The 26,089-nt window shown below is 48.3% G+C and overlaps 1 protein-coding gene across 5 annotated transcripts in view; it reads right to left on the bottom strand.

Annotated features, from left to right (window-relative positions):
• The window catches only part of SYT17 (synaptotagmin 17), a 77,883-nt gene that overhangs the window by 5,793 nt on the left and 46,001 nt on the right, over positions 1-26,089 (bottom strand). The gene's annotated exons all lie outside the window — the stretch shown is intronic.

Genomic DNA, 26,089 nt, shown 5'->3' with positions numbered 1-26,089 from the left:
ATGGTTCCTAGTCGGATTCGTTTACCACTGCGCCACGATGGGAACTCCATGAGTGTAACCAGTTTTCAAAGGTCTAGGAGTCCTCCTAGAGAATCTCTGACCTTGACCGTGCCCCTGGGACCCTCCCGAGCTGTGGTTACCCCCTCATCAATTGACCTTGGCTGACCTGCCTCCCTTCCTCAATCTCTTATCAGCGGTTCCTAGGATCACGTTTCTAGTCGCCTACCTGCGCCCAAGTCATTATCTCAGGATCAGCTTTGGGAACACCCAGACTGAGACGGAGGGGACGAATTAAATAATTTCTGATGTAACAATGCCATGGAAACCAGCACCACGGTTAAAAATGAGACAGACCTATATATATATATACAAGATGGAAAAGTCTCTAAGATATATTGCTAGGAGACAAAATCAAGTTGCAAAACAGTATATGTAAACACAATCTTTTTTTGCCTAAAAATGTTAATATATAACCTAGAAAACAATATCTACAAGAATGATCACAAAATGTTGAGTAGCTCTCTCTAGAGAGAGGAGACAGAGAGAACATTCCACTTTACTTATTATATAAGCATGTATAGTTTGAACTTGTTTATTTTCTTGATGGTCACACCCGTGGCATATGGACGTTTCCAGGCTAGGGGTTGAACTGGAGTTGCAGCTGCCAGCCTATACCACAGCCACAGCAACACGGGATCCAAGCCGCATCTGTGACCTACACCGCAGTTTGCAGCAAGGCCGGATCCTTAACCCACTGAGTGAGGCCAGGGATCGAACCCACATCCTCATGGAGACTACATTGGGTTCTTAACCCACTGAGCCACAATGGGAGCTCCATCTGAACTTCTTACAAGTAGATACTATTTTGCCAAAAAAAACAAAGGAAAAAAAAATCAGCCACTATTAGAGAATCCAATTCTAAATCACCAGAAGGGGTGGAAGGCTCTATCGGAAGTTTGATATCCTACGCTCTCTGTCTCAATCTGCAAAGTGACTTGGCGTGGTGACTCACTCGGCGCGTGAAGGTGGCCGCTCCTCACTGATTCCGCCTTTCTGATGGGAAGCAGTTGCAGCTCTGGCCATCTGAGTTAACTGGCAGGCTTCAGGACTTGCAAATCACTTGGTAGAGTTATGGCAATCTTATCGGTCTTTTAAAAACCAAACATTTAAAATGCAAATTATAATAAGCTGAATAAAACTAACGGCTTCTATCATAAACGCTGCCTGGGAGAACATCAAGATTCGCCATCCCTGTCAATTCCAGAGGGTGTGTGGTTGGAGAGAATAGGGGATTAAGACTGGCTATTTATTGAATCCAAAAGAGGGGTGCAGAAGACAGGAGGCTAGATACCCCAGCCCCCTCCACTTTATAGAGAAAGAAGCCAAGTCGTTGAGTGGGCTGGTGGTAAAACTCTGCAGTATGTGCAGCAAGAAACCTGTAAAGGAAGCAAATTCCTTATAACTGGATCCCTACTTTTGGCCCTTTAGAAACAATAACACCTAGAAATTCTGTTGTAAGGCCCCCCGTATATCCCCACTGGTTGTTTTGGGGGACTCGTTGTTTTACCATAGTCTCTAGTATAAACCTGGACAGGCATTCCTGCTGTGGCTCAATGGGATTGGCGATGTCTCTGGACTGCTGGGACCCAGGTTCAGTCCCAGGCCCGGCACCGTGGGTTCAAGGACCCATGCTGCCACAGGTGCAGCTGGAACCTGAGCCCCTGCCTGGGGAACCCCATAGGCCGCGGGGTGGCTCAAACAAGAAAACAAAAATGTAAGCCTGGACAAGACACATGCTTCAACTGACCCTCATCATCTGAGGGAACGTCTCAACAATCCAGAGAGTGACCAAAAGACCTAGATGCCCAAGATAAGGACCTGCTGTCTAGCACAAGGAACTATATGTAATAGAATAACCTATAATGGAAAAGAATCTGAAAAAGAATATGTGTGCGTGTGTGTGTATATAACTGGGTCACTTTGCTACCTTGCTGTACACTGGGAACTAACACATCATAAATCAACTATACTTCAATTAAAAAAAAAAAAAAAGCCTAGATGGCACAAAGCCCATGAACCAAATCCCCGAGTAGGGTGCCTCACGTTTTCTCTTAGATCTAATTTATTCTTCATGGATTTAGACCTAAGTCAGAGAAACCTGGTCATCTGGCTTCCCCATCCAGAGTAATTTAAATTAATTTAGTGGACTGTGACCACGGGATAGACACCTGAACTTTAAAAAGTATAGTAGGGAGTTCCCGTGGTGGCTCAGGGGTAATGAACCCGACTAGCATCCCTGAGGACATGGGTTCCATCCCCGACCTCGCTCCGTGGGTTAAGGATCCCATGTTGCCGTGAGCTGTGGTGTAGGTCACAGACACGGCTCCAGTTCCGTGTTGCTGGGGCTGCGGTGTAGGCTGGCAGCTACAGCTCCAATTGGACCCCTAGCCTGGGAACCTCCATATACTGCGGGTGCAGACCTAAAAAGCAAAAAACCCCCACAAAACCCCCAAAACAAACAACAACAATAAAAAACAGACAAAGTACATAGAAAGGGGGGCCTTTTGGGGAGGAAGCAAATAACCCTCTACGCCTTCCTGGAGCCCAGGATGGTCACTGTGTGATCTTGGTTCTTTTTTGTTTCTGCATGGAAAAAAATTGTAGTATAGTTGATATACAATGTTGTGTTATGATTATTTGTTTACTTATTCATTTTTGGCTGTGCCAGAGGCACGCAGAAGTTCCAGGGCCAGGGCTGATGCCCGAGGCACAGCAGTGACAATGCTGGGATCTTAACCCACTGTGCCACCAGGGAACTCCAGGAGGATTTCTTTTCTTTTCTTTTTTTTTTTGGTCCTTTTTTGCCTTTTCTTGAGCCGCTCCCATGGCATATGGAGATTCCCAGGCTAGGGGTCTAATCGGAGCCGTAGCCACCGGCCAACGCCACAGCCACAGCAACAAGGGATCTAAGCTGCATCTGTGACCTACACCACAGCTCACGGCAACGCTGGATCCTTAATCCACTGAGCAAGGCCAGGGATCGAACCTGCAACCTCAGGTTCCTAGTCGGATTTGTTAACCACCGCGCCAGGACGGGAACTCCTAGGATCGTTTATTTCTAATAATTAAGATTCCGAATCAGTCAGGAAGCTCAATGTCTTAGTTAACAGGCCAAAGAAGTACAAACAGTTTTCTGTCAAAGAGTTAAAACCTCGAAAGTTTGAAAGTTTTTTGAAAGTTTAAGGGGAAGGCCTTCGGGATGTAGAACATTTACTCTCATGAGTCCCCCTGTAGGGCCCCTCCCCCAGGGATCAGGACCTAGGACACTGTTGTCCCTCCAACCTCAACAAACCTTAAGCAAACCTTAACCCTAACCCTAACCCTGATGGCGACAGTGTCAGAGGGCCGCTCTCTGTGTAGACGGGTGAGTCACCGACATACAGCTCTATCCTCAGACAGGGCGAGGAGACACCTGGCCTATTCCACTTCCTGGGATTTCTCTCTAAAGAACTCAGTGCATCTGTCTGCATCTGTGGTGCTAAACACCATGGCAACTCAGGTTAGGGAAACACAGTCGGTGAAACAAAAGCTCCGTGAGAGGCTCCCACGGGCTCAAGGTTTTACACACTGCTTAGGAGTTTCCGTTGTGGCTCAGTGGGAACAAATCCAACTAGTTTCCATGAGGATGCAGGTTCAATGCCTGGCCTCGCTCAGCGGGTCTGGGGTCCTGCATTGCCGTGAGCTGTGGTGTAGGTTGCAGACGTGGCTCAGATCCCATGTGGCTGAGGCTGTGGCTGTGGCTGGCAGCTGTAGCTCCAATTCCATCCCTAGCCTGGGAACTTCCATATGCCGTGGGTGCAGCCCAAAAAAGACAAAAAAGAAAGGGGGCAGGGAACACCGTTTTAAGCACCTATTAGGTGCATGGCCCAGGGCCAATTGCATCATGTGGGTGAACTACATCTTCAGATCAACCCACTAGAGTGAGGTTTCTCACTCAACACCCCTGACATTCTGGGTCAGCTGGTCCCGTGTTGTGGGGGGCTGCTGTTCTGAGCCTGGCAGGCGGTGCAGCAGCACCTCTGGCCGCTCCCCACCAAATGCTATTAGCAATCCTCTCCCCAGTTATGACAAAGTATCTCCAGACATTACCGAATCGAATCTACCTCCCAGCTCCCCTGAGACCCACTGTTCTAAGGCAGCTGCTGGCCCATTTTACAGCTGGGGAGACCAAAGCCCAGGGGAGATCCCTCTCGGCTCCAGTCCACATCCAGCTGTTCCGAGGGAGTCAGGGGCAAGTGGAGGCTTTTCACATTTTCACATTTGCTATAAAAATGAATCTGTTCTCTCCCGCAAGAGCAAAACTCTTTTGGTTGCTAGCTTAGTTTGCCAAGGCAGACAGTTCTGGAAGAGAAGCTGGATGACTTCAGAGTGTGGGTGTGATAAACACTGTGAATTAAAAGGAACGAAAAATCTTGATCATTACCAACTGGAGCAGACTCGGAAGCTCCCCATTGTGCGTGTTTGGTTTGCAAGGTGATGCCCCCAGAGGCAGCTTGGAACCTGACGGCCCCCATGTAGAGAGAAAGCAGCTCATGGAATCCCAGCTCGTGGTACCCAACTTGGTGGAGAGCCCAAGATCACACAGCCAGCACGGGTACACACGGCCACCTCAGCACTACCCCCTTCGGTCCACCTCTTGGATGCTGGGTCAAGCTGCTTCCCTATTTATGAAAAACACTGGACTAAGCTACCAAAACCCATCCTAGCTGTTTCACGGTCCTCCTGAGTTTCTCACCGTAGAGGGATCTCCAACCTTCATCAGATGTTCCTAAGTTCCCTTGGCCTTGGAAGGGCCCCAAAGCCGTCTTCAAATCCCTGTTTCCTCCCCTCCTTCTCCCCGCAGCCAAGCTCTGACACCCCACTAAGGTGGTACCCATCCATCCTCTCTTCAGACTTTTGCAAAGTTTCTCAAAACTACAGTTGGTCTTTCAGATGTGGATTTTGGTACCCCCAGGGGCTCTGGAGCCCATGGCCTCTTTTTCCTTCTCTATGAGACCTAGATGCTGTTTCAAGTTTTTCTTCAAAACAAGGTAGACTGGGAGCTCTCCTGCATTGTTGCACGTTAAGGATCTGTGGTTGTCAGTGCCTCGGCTTGGGTTGCTATTGTGGTGCAGGTTTGATCCCTGGCCTGGGAACTTTGGCATGTCATGGCACAGCCAAAAAAAATCACCAAACACCAAGGTAGATCACACCCCTTTTCCCCATTTAAACAGTGAGTGGGTCTATGTAGGTTTTGAGGCCCCTTTCAGCTATGAGATTTCTTCAAATCTTGTGGGTTTTTTTTTTTTGCCTTTTCTGGGGCCGCTCCCACAGCATATGGAGGTTCCCAGGCTAGGGGTCTAATCGGAGCTGTAGCCACTGGCCTACGCCACAGCCACAGCAACAGGGGATCTGAGCCGCATCTGCAACCTATACCACAGCTCACAGCAACGCCAGATCCTTAACCCACTGAGCAAGGCCAGGGATCGAACCCACAACCTCATGGTTCCTAGTCGGATTTGTTTCCGCTGCACCAGGACAGGAACTCCAAGATTTCTTCAATTCTAAGAAGTTTCACCCATGGCTAAGGGGTGATGTTTTTCATGCTTTCTTGGCTCATTTGGTGATTCATAGCAGCTGCTCCGATAGAACTTTTTCTCCATGTTTTTTCTTCTAATAGTCATCATGACAATTTAGATAACAGTATTACAAGAATTAAAAATCAGTAATGCTGTATATCCTGAGTTCTTTACTAGGTACTGAGTAAAGTACTTTCTATATATTTTTGGACTCAATCCATCATTCTGTTAGGGAAGGTACTCTTTATACCCCCATTTTGCAGATGAGCAGTTAAAGGCTCAGAGGGCTTAAGAGGTTGACTGCCCAAGGTCACACAGCCAGCACAGGTATAGCAGGAATCAAAGCTCAAAGCTCAGGAGTTCCCGATTTGGTTCAGTGGGTTAAGAGCCTGACACAGTATCCATGAGGATGGGGGTTTGATCCCTGGCCTCGCTCAGTGGATTAAGGATCTAGCGTTGCCACAGGCGGCAGCGTAGGTTGAAGATGTAGTTTGGATCCCATGTTGCTGTGGTTGTGGTGTAGGCCGGCAGCTGCAGCTCCGATTGGACCCCCTAGCCTGGAAACCTCCATATGCCGAGGATGCGGCCCTAAAAAGCCAAAAAAAAAAAAAAAAAAAAAAAAAAAGTTAAAACAAAACAAACCTCAAAGCTTAGCATCATGCTTCCTCCTCCTGTCCCAGAAAGAAGTCTCACTCATTCCCCTCTTCCACTGACCCTAACATAAGACAAAGGTAAGACTGGAGCAGAAATGCACACAGTAGGTCCTCAAGTTAGCATGTCAAGGTAAGAGGTGCTGAGTCAGAACAGCCCTGAAACCTCATGATGGCGCCACGTTGGAGATCTTCGAATCTTCTCTCTGGGGCCAGGGCTACCTCCAATGTCTGGAGGAGTGGCTGCCTCTCCAGGCACACAGCAGACAAGGAAGTTGTCTTTGTTTTTTGGTTTTTTTTTTTTTTTTTTTTTTTGCTTTCTAGGGCTGTACCTATGGCATATGGAAGCTCATTCCCAGGCTAGGAGTCGAATCAGACCTACAGCTGCCAGCCTATGCCAGATCCGAGACGAGTCTGGGAACTACACGACAGATCCTGGCAATGCTGGATCCTTAACCCACTGATCAAGTCCAGGGATCAAACCCTTGTCATCATGGATACTAGCTGGAACCTCTACTGCTGAGCCACAACAGGAACTCTGGAAGTTGTCTTATGTTTAGGGACCACCGACATGAAAAGTATAACAGTACCTAACACCTACACATAGCTGATTATGTACCAACCCCATTTATGGACTTCGTTTCTTTTAATAGCCACACCTACAGCGTATGGAAGTTCCCAGGTTAGAGGTCTCATCAGAGCTGCAGCTGCAGTCTATGCTGCAGATTGAGGCAACACTGGATCCTTAACCCACTGAGCGAGGCCAGGGATTGAACCTGCAACCTCATGGTTCCTAGTCAGATTTGTTACCACACGGCCACAGGAACACCAAGAAACCCTGCCTCTTTGGGGTTTTCCTTCCTTAACACACAGTGCACTTCTACCAAAGGAGAGTCACTGTGGCTCCCAGGCCTATGCAGACCTGCAAGGAAAAAGAGCTGGAAGGCAGAGAGGGGGAGAGAAGCCACCTCACTGAGCTGCAGAGGGTTTGGAGGAGAGACTGCAGAGCAAATTCAGGGTGAAAGTAAACGGGGGGTGGGGTGGGGGAAGGGGCTGCTGAGAATGTGGCTGCGGCTTATGAATCAGATCTTCCTCCTTTCCCAAGAGAAAGAAGTCAAGGCTGAAATTCGCTTTTAAACTTCCGACGGACCACGGCTGGATCACTGCTCGGCACCTCCGTGTGAAAACGGAGCCACGTGGAACCCGCATTTACAGAGAAGACATATGGGCTGAGAATCACTTTCAGATCTCGGTGTGAATCACACCGTCTAGGAGGAAGCATTTAAAAGTGTGACTCTAATGTGATGTGCTTGTTTTTACACGAACAACCCAAACTTACACATCTCAATGAGGATTGTCTTCGTTGCATTTGTTTCAGAGATGCTGGCATTGCTTTGGGAGAAAATGTGCACTGCAAACTGTCCTCAGAGCTGCTTAGAAGACACCTGTTGAAGCTTTAGAAAACGTTCCCAGGGAGTTCCCATCGCAGCTCAGCGATAACGAATCCTACTGGTCTCCATGAGGACAGAAGTTTGATCCCTGACCTCACTCAGTGGGTTAAGGATCTGGCGCTGCCGTGAGCTGTGGTGGAGGTCACAGACGCGGCTCAGATCCTGAGTTGCTGTGGTTGTGGTGTAAGCCCGTAGCTGCAGCTCCAACTGGACCTGGGAACTTCCATATGCCACAGGTGGGGCCCTAAAAACCAAAAACACCCAAAAAACCCAAAACCCTAGTCTTCTAAAATAATTGAGAAAATAAAGGAGAAATATGGAGCTCCTGTCATGGCTCAAAGGAATTGAATCTGACTAGCATCCATAAAGGTACAGGCTGGACCCCTGGCTTTGCTCAGCAGGCTAAGGATCCAGTGTTGCCATGAGCTGTGGTGTAGACCAGCGGCTACAGCTCCAATGTGATCCCTAGCCTGGGAACCTCCATATGCTGCTGGTGCAGGCCTAAAAAGACAAAAAACAAACAAAACTCGAGAACTGTCATAAACATGAGAATCACTTGGAAGATTTTTAAAATACCAGTGCTTGGGCCTCACCCAAGCAAGTCTGTTGATTGGGTGATGAGGATGATGAGAAAGGAAGGGACTGGACGCCAGTGTGTGTCAACCATTCCCCAGGTCATTCTCATGTACGATCAGGTGAGACACACTGTGTTGGAAGCAGATCAAAGTATCCATTGGATTGGTGGCTTCGTTGGGGGAAAAAACCCTCAGACAATTGGTGTCAGAAATGTTGTAAGTAGAGAAGAAGATAGTTTTCAAATTAATTAATTAATTATTTTTTTTGTCTTTTTAGGGCATATGGAGGTTCCCAGGCCAGGGGTCGAATGGGAGCTGTAGCTGTCAGCCTATGCCACAGCCAGATCCAGGCCAAGTCTGCAACCTACACCCCAGTTCACAGCAACGCCAGATACTAAATCCACTGTGTGGGGCCAGGAATCGAACCTGCGTCCTCATGGATGCTAGTCAGATTCGTTTCCACTGAGCCATGGCGGGAACTCCTACTTTTTTTTTTTTTTTTTTTAAATAGTACATGGAAGTTCCCTGTCCAGGGACTGAATCTGAGCCGCAGTTGGTAACCTATGCTGTAGCTGTGGCAATTCGGGATCCTTTAACCCACTGCACCAGGCCAGGGGTCAAACTTGCACCTCTGCAGTGATCCGAGCTGTTGCAGTCAGATTCTTAGCCCACTGTGCCACACGGGAACGCCTCACCCTTCTTTTAGAAGAGATATAAACTGTTCTATCATCACACACTGAAATACTGTATTAAAAATGTGATGAAAACCTCTTTAAGTACACATATCTATATGCATGCATTTCATAAAGGACAATGTCGAGTGGAAGAAGTGGCATTTGCATAAAGGGCAAAAAGAGACAGAAACACAGTGTGTGGTAAGAAAAGTCAGGACAGCGGTTACCCTGGGGGAGGGAAGAGTAACTGAAAGTGGCACAAGAGAATTTCTGGGAAGGTCTGTTTCTTGGTGAGGGTGCCAGACACATGAGTGTGTTCATTTTATAAAACGCCATGAATTATATGCTTAAGATCTATGCACCTTTCTATATGTATATTACACTGCAACGAAAAGTCAACTTAAAAAACAAATGCATGGGACTCCTGTCTACAACTGACCTTGAAATGCATGGGAAAAACATGAGTCAGGAGATAAAGAGCTGGACAGATGTGTGATAAAACAAGCAGAGAATGTTCGTTGCAGTGGTAGGGATATGGATGTTGATGGAACCACGCTTTCCAAGTTTTTAAAAGTTTCTTAATCAAATGTTGAGATTAAAAAAACAACAATCTGGGAGTTCCCACTGTGGCACGGCAGGTTAAGAATCCAGCATTGCTGCAGCTATGGCGCAGGTTACAGCTGTGGCTCGGATTCAGTCCTTCGCCTGGGAACTGCTGCAGGGGTGGCCAACAAAACAAAACAAAACAGAAAAAGCAAAAACTGAAACAAAACAACAGCCAACACATGAACAGGTCAATTGTCCTTCTTTTATATTTTATAGCCTCTCTTTGCTTTTTTATGCCACAGAAATATCAATCGCAGGCTGTTCACAGGACTGTTGGACCCTGCAGCAGGAAGGGACCTGGGTGGACCACTGGGGACACAGGAGTGAGCAGGACAAGACTCCCTGGGGAGATGGTGAAGAGCTCCCAGTAGGTCCTGCCAGCTTATCCCAATGACCACGATAACCATTCCACACGTGGCCAGAAACGCTGTCCCGGGCCTGAACTGAAGGCTCTCTTGCCCTGGTGATCCATCTGCTCTAAAACACCAAGCAAAAGGTTCAAGTCTACGACGGACCACGAGACACAGGGCAAACCCCTGCCTTTAATACCTTCCTCCTTCCACGTGAAAAAAAAATCTACACCATGAGCCACCGGGAACTGCAAATGAAAATCACAGCCACTTGTTTCATTTCAAAAATGACTTCCATTGCATAAAATCAATCCATTTTAAGTAATACAATTGGATGAATTTTTTTTTTTCCTTTTTATGGCCACACCTGTAGCACATGGAGGTCCCTGGGCTAGGGGTCAAATTAGAACTGCAGTTGGGGCCTACGCCACAGCCACAGCAGCACCTCATCCAAGCTGCATCTGCAACCTACACCACAGGTTTTGGCGAGGCCAGATACAGTTGTTTATTGCGCAATGCAAATAAACAAGATAAACGATCAAGATATAGAATAGGCCTCTCCCCCTAAAAAAGTTCCCTCTTCCTTTTCCCTCCAGCCCCTCCCCAACCCGAGTGGGCCCTAGCCCAAAGCAATTGCTGGTCTGCCACTTTCTATAACTATTGGTGTGCCTTCATTAGAATTTCCTAAAAATAGAATCATGTAGTATATAGTTTTTTGCATTCACTTAGCATAATGTTTTTGAAGTTCATCCATATGTATGTATATGAATATTTCATTCCTTTTTATTGCCGGGTAGAGGTCTAACATACGGATATATCACGATTTGTTTATCTATTCACAAGGTGATGGGCATTTGGATTCTTTCCACTTTTTGGCTCTTACAAATGATGCTGCTAGGAACACATGCGTACATGATTTTCTGTGGGCATATATTTTCATTTCTCTTGGGTAAATTCCTAGGAGCGGAATTGCCGGTTTGTATGGTAAATGCGTACGTAACTTTAAGGTCATGGTATAATGGTTTTCAAAGTGGTGATGGCATCTTGCATTCCCACCAGAAATGTGGGAGAGTTCCAGCTGCTCTACATCCTTGCCAACACTTGGTATTTTCAGTCTTTTAAGCTTGGCTGTACTAGTGGGTATGCAGTGGATCTTACTGTGATTTTACTTTACATTTCTGATGGCTAATGAAGGAGAGCATCTTTTCATGTGCTTCTTTGCCATCTTCTTGTGAATGTCTCCTCAAATGTTTTGCCCTCTTTTTATTAGGTTGTGGATTGTCTTGTTATTGGGTTAGGGGAGCTCTTTATATATTTATATACAGGCTCTTTGGTGGATATATTTTACAAGTAAATTCCTCTCAAGATGTATCTAGCGCTTATATTTTCTTTACGTCTTTCAAAGAGCAAAAGTTTAAAATATTTTTTTGGTCTTTTTTTTTTTTTTTTTGGCCTTTTCTAGGGCTACTCCCGAGGCATATGGAGGTTCCCAGGCTAGGGGTCCAATTAGAGCTGTAACCACCAGCCTACGCCACAGCCACAGCCACAGCAACTTGGGATCCAAGCCGCATCTGCGATCTACACCACAGCTCACGCAATGCCGGATCTTTACCCCGCTAAGCAAGGCCAGGGATCAAACCTGCAACCTCATGGTTCCTAGTCAGATTCGTTAACCACTGCGCCATGACGGGAACTCCAAAAGTTTAAAATCTTGATGAGGTTCATTTATCACTTTTTTCACTAATTTTATCTTAGAAATAATTGCACACCCCAGGTTTGGGGAGGCAGCAACTAACATAGAACTGCTTTGCCTACACTAAGAAATAAAGAAACTAGGAATTCCCGCTGTGGTGCAGTGGGTTAATGATCTGGCTTGTCTCTGGCATTGCTGTTTCCATCCCTGGTCCAGTGCAGTGGGTTCTGTGGTACAGGTCACAGGTTCGGCCTGGATTGGATTCCTGGCCTAGAAACCTCCATATGCTGTGGGTGCAACCAAAAAAAAAATGGGAAAAAAAAATTGAAAAACAAATCTGAAGCAGATCTGGGTGGGGGATATCCATGACGGCCTGTGATTATTTTTCTGTACTTTTCCATTTGTTTGAATTATTATATAATACATAATTACAAATCAACATGCTTTTTATTTATTTAGCTGCACCTGCAGCATGTGGACGTTCCCAGGCCAGGGACTGAACTCACACCACAGCAGCCACCCAAACCACTGCAGTGACAACATGGGATCCTTACCCTGCTGTGTCACAAGAGAACTCCTCAGCACGCTTTTTAAAGGTAAAAAGAGTGATAAAAAAAAAAAAAGCATCTCATAGTTATTCAGCACTTAGTAATTTTCAAATCTCATTTCATCCTTAGAAGGATCCCTTTGTGGGGGCCAGAGGTGAGGCCTCCCTGGGCCACAGAGGATCTAAAACATTTACCCAAGTCATCTGTTTTTCAATTGCATGCTTCAAGAAAACACAAAGGAGTAAAAATTGTGCCACTTTTTGGGGGGTATTGCAAAATTTGACAATTGCTATCAAAATGGATAAATTTATACGCTTTGACTCATCAATCTCACTGCCAGGTTTTTAGCTCACAGTACCTGTGGGCACTCTGGCAGAGTGACTGCAAAAAACTAGAATCGACCCCAGTGTTACCAATAGGGGACGAGTTAAATAAATTGTTCTTCAGCTCACTGAGTTAATGGAACATCATGCAACCATTAAAAATAATTAGGGCAGAGTTCCCACTAGGGCGCATCAGGTTAAGGATCCAGTATTGTTGCAGTCGTGGAGTAGGTTATAGTGGCAACTCGGATTTGATCCCTGGCCCTGGGAACTTTCATACACTGTGGGTGCTGTCAAAAAAAAAAAACTGTGGAGAAGTTCCTGTCGTGGCTCAGTGGAAACTAATCTAACTAGCATCTATGAGGACACAGGTTCAATCCCTGGCTTTGCTCAGTGGGTTAAGGATCTGGCGTTGCCGTGAGCTGTGGTGTAGGCTGCAGATACAGCTCGGATCTGGTGTTGCTATGGGTGTGGTGTAGGTCAGTGGCCACAGCTCCAATCCAATCCCTAGCCTGGGAACCTCCATATGCCATGGGTGTGGCCCTAAAAAAACAAAAAGAAGAAAACCCAAAAATTGTGGAGAATCCTACACCCCACATCAGCCACACTGATCTTGCTGTTTCTCTCACGTGTGGGCCTTTGCACTTGCTGTTCTCTTTGGCAGGAATGAATTCCCCCAAACATCCACATGGTACATTCCTGATCTCCATGTCTTGGCTCAAATGTCACCTTCCCTGGCCACCACTGAAAAAACTGCAACCCTCACCCCATCCCTCACTATCACCTTTCTCTGCTTCTGTTTTTTCCTTAGCACTTAATAGCATCTCTACTTGGCAGAGTTCAGCTGTTTTGTTTACAGCATTCAAGCATTCACCTGATGAGCTGGGATTTTGGTCTGATTTGTTCACTGATGTATATAAGCACCTGCCTCACAAGAAGTACTCGATATTTGCAGAATGAAAATACATGGGTGTATGTATGAATACGGAAAAGGGCCAAGACACGCTATGTGAGAAGAGCAATTTGCAGAAAATATTTATAGATGTTGGATGTTAACAGCAGAGGATGGAGAGCTATACACACATCCACACACACACACACACAGGTACATATGTGGTTGGAGAGCTATACATACACATCCACACACACACACACACACACACACACACACACGTACATATACCCCTGGAAAGAAGGCTACAGTAAGTTGTTAGGAGTGGTTGCCTTTAAGGAATGTAAATTTGTGCAACCACTCTGGAGGACAATACGGAGGTTCCTTAAAACACCACTGCTGGGCATATATCCAGAGAAAACCATAATTTGAAAAGATACATGCACCCCAATGTTCACTGCAGCATCGTTCATTTAAAATAGCCAAGACATGGAAGCCACCTAAATGTCCACCGACAGAGGAAAGAATAAAGAAGATGTGGTACATCCATACAATGGAATATTATTCAGCCATAAAAAAGAACGAAATAATGCCATTTGCAGCAACATGAGTGCAGTCAGTCAAAGACAAATATCACATGAGATCATTATATATGGAACTGATTAAAATGACACACAACAAGTTAGTTTTAAAACAGAAACAAACTCACAGATTTCAAAACCAGTCTTATGGTTACCATGGATGAAACTATGAGAGGGAGGGAAGAGCTGGGAGGGTGGGAATAACACATGTATACTGTATAAAATAGATGACTAGAGAGAACCTGCTAGAACCTACTGGATATTCCTAGCATAGGAATATCTACTCAATAATTTGTAACAACCTATATGGGGAAATGGAAGGGATATATTTATATGTATGACGGATTTACTTTGCTGTACACCTGAAACTGAAAAAACACTAGTAAGTCAATTACACTCCAATAAAGCTAAATTTAAAAAAAAGAGTAGTTACGTTTAAGGAGGGGGGATTAGGGACTTTTTTTCCTTTTTAGTCTATTCTTTCCTGTATGTTTGTATTATATATAATGGGTATGTTCACATTATAATGTGTATCACATTATGATACATACATATATATATCTTTATAATAACAAAGCCACCAGTACTCCTCGCCCCACGTAACCCCTTCACATCCCCACATGCAGGTGGCATGCCCCCCTAAATCCCATAAAGTTGGGGTGGAGTCGAGACCTGATTGGAAAATACTCTGCTCCATCTCTGTAGCACCAGGACACAGGTTCAATCCCTGGCCAGGCACAGTGGGTTAAAGGGCCCTGCATTGCTGCAGCTGTGGTGCAAGTGGAAACTGCAGCTGGGATCTGATCCCTGGCCTGGGAACTCCATACGAAATGAGGCAGCCAAAAAAGGAAAGAGAAAAAAACAAACAAAACCTCTCTCACCTTCCCAGAAGAGTCACCCCATTTTATCTCTCACTCAGCGGGGCTGCAGTGCCTCCGTCCAGGCCACGCTACTGGCCCGTGGGGCTTGTTGGCAGAGCCAGGCGTTTCTTTCTGGCCCACTGTTTATGGGCACAAACAGGGAAGCCGTTTGAAACCCAGCACAGATGAGCACGAACTCAGCCAATGGGCTCTGCCCGGGACTGTTCACACTCAGGCAGCTAAAGTGAAACTGTTGTGAATGATGAGAGGTTAAAAATGCCATAAAGAGGAGTTCTCATTGTGGCGCAGTGGAAATGAATCTGACTAGGAACCATGAGGATGTGGGTTCAATCCCTGGCCTTGCTCAGTGGGTTAAGCATCCGGCATTGCTGCAAGCCGGCAGCTGCAGCTCCAATTCGACTCCTAGCCTGGGAACCTCCATTTGCTGCAGGTGCGGCCCTAAAAAAATCACAAAAAAAAAAAAAAAAAAAAAAAAAAGACTGCTTCTGTTAGGGCTGAATTCCCCAAGATTGGAATTTGGTGGTGTGGGATCCCCCTGCTGACACTGATCATGAACTCAGAGGTAACAGGCACTCAGAGAGGCAGCAGAACAAGCTGGGTCAGGGTCCAGGCTGGCTCTTTTGTTTGACTCTAAGGTGCCTGTGGCAGAGACGGCCGTGTGGTCACTTAAGCCTTTTCTTCCTGGATAAGCAGCTGGACTACATTTCCTAGCCTCCCCCGCAGGACGTTCTGGCCAAAAGAGTCTGTGATGGGAGACAGTATGGGAAAAAGAATGTATGCATATATGACTGGGTCACTATGCTGTACAGCAAAAACTGCCACAATGCTGTAAATCAACTATACTTTAATGAAAATAAAATTAAATTTAAAAAAACACAAAAGGATCTGAATGGAAGTGGAAGTGAAATTTATTAAACAGAAGAAGCCGAGATAAAACAACTGGATGAATAACCCCAAGGCAGAGTCTACACGTGTCTGAAAGATGGAGAATGGAGACTCTAAGCTATTAAAGGTCCTACCCAAGATGACGCAGCAGAGGAGCTCGGAGAATCTGTGTGTGTGGTTTCTAACCCAGAGCTGTTTCCACTATTGCAAAAGCTTTCCTCGAAATACAGAGACAGGTGACACTCCGGCAGGCCCTGGCAGTTTAAAATAAGCCTTCTCGGCTCACTGGCAGCTCTGGGTTGGTGAAGTCAGGACGAGGAAACCCAGACAGAAGGGGCGTTTGGAAAGGATACATTTGGGGGCGGGGGGGGGGGGGCCCTTCACCTAAAAGTGGAAGTTCCCAGGCCAGGGATAAAACCTGCACTAAAGCAGTGGCCTGAACCATAGCAGTGACAATGCCAGATCCTTAACCTGCTACACCACCAGGGAACTCCCCGAAAGGATGCTTTCAATTTTCCTTTTTCTTTTTGCTTTTTAGGGCCACACCAAAGCATATGGAAGTTCCTAGGCTAGGGGTCCAATTGGAGCTGCAGCTGCCAGCCTACACCACAGCCACAGGAATGCAGGATCTGAGCTGCATCTGTGACCTACACCACAGCTCACAGCAATGCCAGATCCTTAACCCACTGAGGGAGGCCAAGAATCATACCCGCAACCTCATGGTTCCTCGTTGGATTCGTTTCTGCTGCGCCATGACAGGAACTCCAATACTTTCAATTTATGATTTGATTCGATGCTAAACCTTCATCTCGCACCCACCCAGGTGCTGGCCTTGGCTCTCAAGCCTGACCGCTTCCAGCCAGCACTGAGGCGCAAGGCGAGGCTGAACCTGGCCTCTGCTGGCTCCCTTTCCCCATTCCATCCAGCCCGGGGCCCCACAGGGTCATGCATGTTTGGATAAATTCCCAGCCCCCCATGGTCTCCCAGTGGGGATTTGCCTGGAACGAGGCTCCATCGAAAGGCGCCAAATCATTAACAGCCATACGAATGGATGAAGACCCCCTAGGAACCCTGGCAGCTGGCCTGGTCTTCAAAGGCTGCCACTGGAACCCAAAATGAATGCTTAAGATCCAGCCAAGTTTTACCGCCTGGGTGGACTCTGGCAGCCTCAAGTTCCCTGGGAAAGAGGCTGGGGGAGCGGTGCCACTGTGGACTCTGTGCTCTGCCAGGAGAGCCCCAGGGTGACAGGTCTCCGCTTCCACCTTCTGTTTGGTTGGCGCTCTGCCTCTGCCCACATCCAGGGTCAAGGCCACCACCTCCCAGTGCTCCCCAGGCACTGTGCTAAGCATGTGGCATATGTCATCTTCTTGTGTCCCTGCACCACTCTGTGAGGTGACAACTGAGATCTACAGATAAGAAAAATCCTGGTTCAGAGGTTATTTGCAGGATAGGGATGGTCCTTTACAGGAACCCACTGTTAGCACGTGCTGCTGACTCTGCCTCTACAGTGACATCCCACTGAGTTACTTCTGCGAAGCCCCTCTGCCACCTCCCTGGTCCAAGGTCCCATCACCCCTCCCCTGGACCAGCACCACAGCCTCACACATGGTCTCCCTGACCCCATTCTTGCTCTCCTATAATCCATTCTCCACTCAACAGCTGGAATTATATTTTGTTTGTTTTTTCTTGGCTGTGCCCATGGCATGTGGCAGTTCCCAGGCCAGGGATCGAACCTGCACCACAGGGGCAACTGGAGCCACAGCAGTGACAGCAGCAGATCTTAATCCACTGAGCCACCAGGGAATTCCTGGAATGATACTTTTAAAATTTTATTTTATTATTATTTTTTTAAAGGGCTGCACTTGCAGCATAGGGAGGTTCCCAGGCTAGCGGTGGAATTGGAGCGGCAGTTGCCAGCCTACGCCACAGCCGCAGCAACTCCAGATCTGAGCTGAGTCTGTGTCCTACACCACAGCTCACGGCAACGCTGGATCCTTAACCCACTGATCAAGGCCAAGGATCCAACCTGCATCCTCTTGGATGCTAGTCAGATTCGCTTCTGCTGAGCCACAGCAGGAACTCTTGGAATGATATTTTAAAACATTATCCAAATCTTAAAGCACTTGGAAAAAACTACCAGCATCTTGCCCTAGAGTCTATTTGATCTGCCCTCCCCACTTCTCCAAAATCACATTGCCTTCTCTGCTCTAGATCAACGCGGGTAACGTGGGGGCAGAACAAAGGAAGAGCCTGGTTGCCACTCAAACTGTGGCCCTCACACCGGCACCGCTGCGACCCAGAGCTGACTAGAAAATGATGCCCAGGGCAGACGTAGTGATTCGAATGTGCATTTTCAACCAAATCCCCAGGTGATTTATACACACGCCAGGTGTCTGCTGAAGAGTCGGGAAGGCTCTGGAATCCAACAGGCTGAGTGGGAAGCTGGGCTCGACCACTCACCAGCTGGGTGACTCGGCACAAGAAATTAGTTACTTGCCCTGCAGTGAAGCATTCACGTCCTCATAGAGAGGTCTGGTTTATGCCCTTGGCTCCTCGGAGGTAACACTCCAGGCCCCTGCGGTGTCCTGCAGGAGGGCCTCTGTCTGCCTTGGGGGCTCTGGCCATGGGACGGACCACGTCATTTATGATGGGAGCTTTTGGCCACACCGTTCAGTTCAGACCCTTGGAGAAAGCGATGCCTAGAGGGTTTAGCTGGACCTTCTGTAGGTGCTGGAGACCAAACGTCAGCCACCAGATTGCATGTGATCAAACCCTGGACTCTGGACACCAAAGTCTTCCTGTGTGCATTATCACTCTCAGTGACCAGGACGAGGTACCACCACCCATGACTCCACGGGAGAAGGTGACTGGACCCTCTGAACTCTACCCTGGCTATCTCTTTCCTGGACTGATTTTTTTCTTCTTTTCTTCTCTTTAGCGCTGCACCTGCAGCATATAGAAGTTCCAGGCTAGGGGTTGAACCCGCATCCTCACAGATCCTAGTGGGATTCGTTTCCACTGCACCATGACGGGAACTCCTCCTGGGCTGATTTTAATTTGTTCCCTTTGCTCTCCCCAAACTGGAGTCATAATCAGTGCTTTCCTGAGTTCTGTGAGTCATCCTGGTAAATCACTGAGTCTGGGGGTGGGGGGGTGTCACAGGGACCCCGAACTTGTAACCAACTGGTCTGAAGTGAGGGTGGTCCTGGGGACCCCTGAGCTTGAGTCTGGCCTCTGGAATGAGAGGACAGTTTTGGGGGGACTGTCCTCTCAGGCTTGGCAACTGACTCAATTCATCACACCCCCTTCCCTGAGCTCAGTTTCCCCAACTGAAAAACGGCCATGAAAGAGCTCATACCTCATATGTTTGCTGAAAGGTTAAATGAGATCATGGACACAGAGAAGGTTTGCAATAAGTACAAGTATTACTGGCCCCATTGTTCAGACAAGGAAACTGAGGCCCAGAGAGGTCAAGCAACTTGCCCACAGTCACAAAGAGCCTGAAGCCAAGCCTGGCTGACCTTGACCGCAGTACAATACTCTCTCCTCCTGACTTGCTGCTGCCTTCTGGGAAGGGAAGGACAGTGGTGGTTCTGCTGAGCTGGGGTCATCTACTCCCACCCCAAAGCTCCCCAATCTTTCTCTTTGCTCCTTCTGGCTTTGTGCAAATTGAATATTAGACTTTTTAATACTTCTCTGTAGGTCTCTTTCCTCCCTTCTTTTCCCCCAGTTTTTTAATTCTCTGTTGTTCAGCTTGCCTAATTTGTCTTGATCTCTCTCCAAGTTCACTAACTCTTCCCTCTGCCATCTCCATTCTGCTACTCAGTCCATTCAATGAATATTTCATTTCAGTTGTTACACTTTTTCAGTTCTGAAATTTCCATTTGTTTTGTTTTGCCTTTTTGCTTTTTAGGGTCGCGCCTGTGGCATATGGAAGTTTCCAGGCTAGGGGTCCAAACAGAGCTTCACCTGCTGGCGTACACCACAGCCATAACAACACCGTATCCAAGCCCACACCGTGGCTCATGGCAACACCAGATCCTTATGCCACCAGATCCTTAACCGTGGCCAGTGAGACCAGGGATCAAATCCACGTTCATGGATACTAATCAGATTTGTTTCCACTGCGCCACAAAAGGAATTTCCCATTTGGTTCTTTTTCATGTCCTCTATTTCTAAGTCTGTTGAACTGCTGATCTTCTCTGTCTTATCATTCTTTTCAAGAGGGTTCACCCTTACTTCCTGGAACATGGTTAAAGCAGCTGCTTTAATGTCTTTGATAATACGGGTTAGAATGGTTGGCTGTGGATTGTATTTACTTAAGAATTTGCCAGATTTTGCTGGTTCTTCATAATCAGGTAATTGGGGATTATATCTGAACATTCTCAATCTTTTATAATGAGACTCTAGGTCTTGTTTAAATTCTATTGAATATGTTGAGTTCCTGCTGTGGCACATCAGGATTTGTCTGCATCGCTGCAGTGCTGGGACAGAGGTTCAATCCCTGGCCCAGCACAGTGGGTTAAGGATCTGGCATTGCCACAGCTGTGATGTAGGTCACGACTGTGGCTTGGATCTGATCTCTGGCCCAGGAACTCCATGTGCCATGGGGAGGCCAAAAAAGAAAAAAAAAATTCTATTGAATATGTCAGGGTTGTTTTTTTTTTTTTTTTTTTTTTTTTTTTCAGTTGCATCAGGCCACTGATCACAGATTAAGTTCAGACCACAAGTTCTCATCTCTCTTCATAGGCTGTTATTCCAAAGCCAGTTCCACTTTCAAAGGCTTTGCAGCACCCCTCATACCTGCCCCTCATGTGTGTCCCTCCGTGGCCAGATGGGGACACGGGTGATGGTTTACACTGTGGTTCAGCTCTCAAAGTCTCTGATATACAGCTCGGGGCCATCTCCACTCACGTGCAGCTGGGGGATGAGCTCAAGAGTCACAATAAGCTTACGAGATCCTTTCTAGAGCTGTCTCCTCTCTATAGTCTTTCTCCCTCTGGCTCCCAGGGGGCCACTTGCAAGTCCCTCTGGCTAGAAAGCAGAGGCTTTACTCCCTGCTCTGCTGCTCACTGCCCGTGATGGGATCTGGAGCCAAGTGCCTGCTGCCAGCTCCTCACACGCTGCCAAGCCCAGGGCACCGTGGCAGCACAAACTGGCCCAGGTCTGTGGCTGAGTCGGCACTGCTTTAGTGTCCATCTCTGGTGCCTGAACGCTGTGCCAGCTGGCAGCTTCAGGGTGATGGTGATTAGCTGAGGGAGACAACCATAGGCAGCTGGGCTGAGCTGTGCCAGTTTCAATTCATACACACTGCAATGATGAAAACAGCAGGTCTAGAGTTCTCACTGTGGCTCAGTGGGTTAAAGACTCAACAGAGTGACCATGACGATATAGGTTCAATCCCTGGCCTTGCTCAGTGGGTTAAGGATCTGGCATTGCTGTACGCTGCATTGCAGGCTGGCAGCTGCAGCTCCGATTCAACCCCTACCCTAGGAACTTGCATATGCCACAGGTGCAGCCATAAAAAGAAAAAAGGAAAGAAAAAAAAAAACCCACCAAGTGAATTTCCACGTGGTCACTTCTGGGATGGACAGGTCCACATGCTGATCTGCATTTCATTCCTATGAAAGGAAGGATGTGATAGACTGAACACAGCAGAAAGCTGGGATTCAGAGAGGTGGAGTCTTTTGCTTCAGAGAGGCGGAAGTCACACACGGCTGGTTAACAGTTGGGGCCAAGATGCAGACACGAGTCTGTGTGGTTCCAGGGTCCACTCCCGTATGGCTGGATCCATCAATCTCACCATCATCATCATCATGGAGCTGGTATTTAATGAGCACTGACTAGGTGTAAGGCATTGTCTAAAGCCTTTTGTATGAAGCATTGAGACTGGATGATTGTAACAGGTGGAAACTGGGGTTCAGAAGAGGGGTATCAATTGCCCAAGGTCACGCACGCTTGCTGAGGAGTTAAGGTGACATTTAAACCACATTATGAGAGTCCCTGTCATGGCTCAGTGGAAACAAATCTGACGAGTATCCATGAGGACGCAGGTTTGAGCCCTGGCCTCGCTCAATGGGTTACGGATCTAGTGTTGCTGTGAGCTGTGGTGTAGGTCGCAGATGTGGCTCGGATCTGGCGTGGCTATGGCTGTGGTGCAGGCTGGTAGCTGCGGCTCTGATTCAACCCCTAGCCTGGGAACCTCCATATGCCGCAGGTGTAGCCCTAAAAAGACAAAAAGACAAAAACAAAAAACAAATTACATTTCAATTCCATTCATACTCTAAGTGGCCACGAGACCATCTCTCTAGGAGGCAGAGCTGGGCCTGGTGCCCTGTGAGTTGGGCGAGGAGAGCAGAGGTCAGAGGCCACTGCGAGGCCACAGGGAGGAGGCGGGCAGAGGTGGGCTGAGGCCAGAGGCCTCGCAACATCTGCGCCCCAGGACCAACCCACAGCCTCTTATCTCAAGGGAGATGCTGGCGCTCACAGAATGGCTATGCCCTTCTCTCCTCTGCTGGAAATCCACCGCCCTGCTCCCCAAACTCCAACCCTCTTCAGCCTGTCCTCGGGTGCCCATGCAGCCCTGAGGTCTTTCCAGGTCTTTCCCTGCAAGAAGGAGGCAGCACTGTGCCCCAGACCTCCCATCTCGTTGGCCCTCACGCCTCCCCACCCATCTCCTCTTCCCAGCAGATTCAATTAACCAATGTGATGCTACGGCTGCAGAAAGCCAAGCAATTATGGAAAACAGACCAGGTGCCTTGGAACGCAACTCTCACAGAGGGGCCTGGGCGGCCTCCAAGCAGACAGTTGGAGGGGGGGGCTGGAGGGGGGAGCGGGAAGACGCCAAACAGGACAGGCAAATGCTTCCAACCCAGGCTGCACAAGAGAGCCACCTGGGGAGCTTTGAAAATTACCCACCCGCTTCCCCAGATACAGATTCCCTGGCTGACTCTGCTGCTCTGGGCCAGCGCCTGGACATCAGGATTTTCTAATGTCCCCACGGAATACAAATGGACAGATGGGGTTAGTAAATCTAATGAGTGCAGAGGGGAGGGTCACTGAGGGAGAGTTTCCAACGCAGGCGGAAAAGCCGTCACCCCCCCTACCCCGACGCACTTCCAGGGTCGCTTATGCACCAGCTCCCCCAAAGCGCCATCCGCGGACCTGCAGCATGGGCATCACCTGGTGCTGTTAGAAATGTGGACGCCCAACCTCGCCCCAGACCAAATCAGAATCTTCGTTTTCAATATATCCCCGGGGGGGGGTGCCTGTGCCTATCAAAGTTGGAGGCGCTGTGGTCTCGAGTCCTCGCTAGAGACACTGAGAGCTGGCAAAAAGCTAGGGGTGTCAGTCATTGCCTGGTTTCCCTTCTCGGGTGTTCCACAGATGCCAGGCGCTGGTTACCCCTGATGGTTATCTTGGCACTGGTTACCCCCGATGGTTACCTCGGCACTGGTTACCACCCCTGATGGTTAACTCGCCGCTGGTTACCCCGATGGACCCCCTTCTAAGCTCAAGCCTGGGTTAATCCCTACAGCAGCCGCCCTGAGAAACAATCACAGGACCAGCGGGCAGCAGGCGTGGGTCTTCCGTGCGGACCCCTGGCAGCCCATGAGTGGCCAGGCTGGTGTGAAGTCGGTCTCGATTTCGCCTCCAGACCTCAGGTTCCTGTTTGCGCTGGAGCCTCACCGGCTCTCTCCTCTCTTCCTACACCCTTGAGTCACGGGTCACCGCCTCTCACTCCCCAGACTGGGCCGGGCCCTCTGCCTTGGGGGTCCTGCTTCTCTCCTTCCTAACCCTGAGACCAATTCACTGTGACATCGTTATTGGCGGTGGCCTCTGACGGATGTCTGTCGGCCTCCCTTCTAGAAGGAGCATCCATGGGAAGGTCTGGTTGTCTGTTGAATGAGGAGCATCCAGCACAGTGCCAGGTACAAAGGAGGTGCTCAAAAAAACTCATCCCGTGGGGACTGACACCAGGTCAGCTCTTGTCCTGAGAGCTGGACCCTACTGGCCCCCACCTGCCAACAGAGGGGGCCTGCAGGCAGCCTGCTTCTCCTCCCGCTGCCCCCGGGCCTTGGGAACATTTTCTAAGCCAAGAGCCTCTTGACCAAGGTCACCAGATGAGTAGGAGCTCTGAACGCATTCCATAAGGCTAGGAAGCCCGGGCTCTTTAGGGGAAAAAACCCAAGGTGGCCCAGGGCCAGAGGATCGTGACAACTTTTAGTTCCTTCCAAGCCAGCGATCGCCCCCAAATGTCACTTCCAGGCAAACAGAGGATCTTCCTCTGACACTGGGAAGGGGAGGGACAGGAAGATGCGACAACAGCCCACCCAGGTAAGTCTGTAAAATAAGTCGCCCCTTTCCTGTTTGGCCTTTCCACAGAATCTCAGGCTCTAACTTGACAAAGCCAGTGGAACAGACTGATTTATGTGTAAGTATCCATCTTCTTTCAGAAGCTTTCAGGTGGCATCTGGCTGCATGGATGCGGTGTCTATCCAGGCGTGCAAATCACAGCTAAGACAAGGGAGCGCTTTCTTTGAGCTGTTCACATACATTAACTCACTTTGGGCGTGACAAGGACCATTGTCCTTCAAGGAACTGTCTTTACATCAAGACTGGAGATAAGGGCCATTGTCTCCATCTTACACACGAGGAGGCCCAGGAAAGTGCCCAGATCACAGAGGGAACCCTGGACATCCGGCTCAAGGGCCTGGCCCCCAACACGGTCCTCACCCCCTCAGGGAGGACCATTCCAGAGGGTCCAGCCCCAGCCCCCAGGAGCTACGCTGAGCTGGTTCTGCGGAGCTCAAGCTGCACTTCTTGTATCTCTCTCTCTTTCTTTTGCTTTTTTTTTTTGAACTGTGGTAAAAGGCACGTAACATAAAATGTACCACCGTAATCATCTGCAGGAACACAATTCAGTGGCATCAAGATAGTTCATATTGTGAGAGTTCCCATTATGGTGCAATGGTAATGAACCCGACTAGTACCCATGAGGATGCAGGTTCCATCCCTGGCCTCGCTCAGTGGGTTAAGGATCCGGCGTTGCCATGAGCTGTGGTGTAGGTCACAGACACAGCTCAGATCTGGCATTGCTGTGGCTGTGGCACAGGCCAGCAGCTGTAGCTCTGATTCGACCCCTAGCCTGGGAATCTCCATATGCCACAGGTATGGCCCTGAAAAGACCAAAAAAAAAGAGTTCAGATTGTGCAGCCATCGCTACCATTCCTCTCCAGAATCTTCATGTCTCCCAAACTAAAACTCTGTACCCATTAAACACTAATGCCTCCTTCTCCTTCTCCCCTCCCTGAAACTCCTGATAACGCTACTCTTTTTTTTTTTTTTTTTTTTTTTTTTTTTAAGGCTACACTCACAGCATATGGAAGTTCCTGGGCCAGGGACTGAATCTGAGCCACAGCTTTGACCTATGCCACAGCTGTGGTAACACAGGATCCTTTAACCTAAGGCCGGGGATCAAACCCATGCCTCTGCAGTGACCTGAGCCACTGCGGTGAGATTCTTTTTTTTTTTTTTTGTCTTTTTTGTCTTTTTAGGGCTGAACCTGTGGCATATGGAGGTTCCCAGGCTAGGGGTCGAATCAGAGCTACAGCTGCTGGCCACGGCCACAGCCACAGCCACGCCAGATCTAAGCTGCATCTGTGACCTACACCACAGCTCACGGCAACAGCAGATCCTTAACCTACTGAGTGAGGCCAGGGATTGAACCCTCAACCTCATGGTTCCTAGTCAGATTAGTTTCTGCTGTGCCATGATGGGAACTCCTGCAGTGGGATTCTTAACCCACTGCACCACAGTGGGAACTCTGACTCTACTCCTTTTGTCTCTATCAATTTGACTACTCTAAGGACCTCTTAGAAATGGAATGCTACAGCATTTGTCCTTTTATATCTGGCTTATTACTCAGCGTAATATCCTCCACATTCATCCATGTATGTTGGAGCTTGTGTCACAATTTCCTTCCTTTCGGGCTGAATAACCTCCCACTGTCTGTATACAACACATTTTTTTTTTTTGGTCTTTTGCCTTTTTAGGGCCACATCCACAGCATATGGAGGTTCCCAGGCTACGGGTCCAATTGCAGCTACAGCCGCCGGCCTACGCCACAGCCACAGCAATGCAGGATCCCAACTGCATCTGCCACCTACACCACAGCTCACAGCAATGCCAGATCCTTAACCCACCAAGCGAGGCCAGGGATCGAACCCACGTTCTCATGGATGCTAGTTGGGTTCGTTAACTACTGAGCCACGAGGGGAACTCCTATACAACACATGCTGTTTGTCATGTATGCCTCCATCAGTGGACACGGGGATTCCATCCCTCCACCCCATTTTTTAG

The sequence above is a fragment of the Sus scrofa genome, chromosome 3 (genome assembly GCF_054392235.1).
Source record: "Sus scrofa isolate SSC_HxYL_T2T_F1_AM1 chromosome 3, Sscrofa_HxYL_maternal_Yorkshire_Landrace_v2.0, whole genome shotgun sequence".
Classification (NCBI taxonomy): Eukaryota; Metazoa; Chordata; class Mammalia; order Artiodactyla; family Suidae; genus Sus; species Sus scrofa.
The sequence above is the reverse complement of the archived record's forward strand: the minus strand, read 5'-3'. Positions and strand labels throughout refer to the sequence as shown.